The following is a 989-nucleotide window of genomic DNA, read 5'->3' on the forward strand; positions in this document are numbered from 1 at the left end:
TGGACTTTCCCTTACTCAGAGTGAGAAGCACCAAAGGATTTTGATCTGACTTGGTTTTATTTTTTTTATCCTCACCCGAGGATATTTTTTCCATATTTTGTTCAGATAGAGTGGGAGGGGGAGAGAGAAACATCGACGTGAAAGGGACACATCGAGTGGTTGCCACCTGCAGGACCCAACCAGGGCCGGGGACAAACTGCAACCGAGGTACATGCCCTTAGCGGGAACCGAACTCAGGTCTCTCTGGACCGCAGGCCGACGCTCTAACCGCTGAGCCAAACCGACCAGGGCTGGTTTTACTTTTATTTTGTTTCTGGAATGCTTCATGAATTTGCATGTCATCTTTGTGCAGGGGCCATGCTAATCTTTTCTGTATTGTTCCAATTTTTTAGTATATGTGCTGCCAAAGTGAGCATGATCTGACTTGGTTTTAAAAGGAACATTCTGGCCCTGGCCGGTTTGGCTCAACGGTTAAGAGTGTCGGCCTGTAGTCCAGAGAGACCTGGGTTTGGTTCCTGCTAAGGGCGCATACCTTGGTTGCAGTTTGTCCCCGGCCCTGGTTGGTCGTGTGGGTGGCAGCCATTCCATGTATCCTTTTCACGTTGATGTTTCTCTCTCTCTTCCTCTCTCCCTCCCCCTCTATCTGAACAACAAATGGAAAAATGTCCTTGAGTGAGGATAAAGGGAACATTCTGGTTGCTATGTTGAGTATAGGTTCAACCAGGTGAAGTGGAAGCAGGGAGACCAGCAGTTTGGAGGATATTTTGAGAATTCAAGAAAGATATGCCCTGGCCAGTTTGGCTTAGCAGTTAGAGCATCGGCCCGCAGACTAGAGTCCTGGGTTCAATTCTGGCAAGAGCACGTACCTCGGTTGCGGTTCATCCCTGGCCCGTTAGGGTCATGCAGGTGGCAACCAGTATATGTGTCTCTATCACATTGATGTTTCCCTCTCTCTCTCCCACTCTGTCTAAAGATAAATGTAAAAATAT

General features: G+C 48.0%; 1 non-coding gene across 1 annotated transcript; it reads right to left on the minus strand.

Annotated features, from left to right (window-relative positions):
- Positions 1-307: 307 nt before the first annotated feature.
- Positions 308-416, minus strand: LOC118627329. The gene has a single exon (XR_004959090.1). It is a non-coding gene; the product is annotated as a U6 spliceosomal RNA (small nuclear RNA).
- Between the last annotated feature and the right edge of the window lie 573 nt (positions 417-989).

Source organism: Molossus molossus, unplaced genomic scaffold (assembly GCF_014108415.1).
Source record: "Molossus molossus isolate mMolMol1 unplaced genomic scaffold, mMolMol1.p scaffold_m16_p_12, whole genome shotgun sequence".
Classification (NCBI taxonomy): Eukaryota; Metazoa; Chordata; class Mammalia; order Chiroptera; family Molossidae; genus Molossus; species Molossus molossus.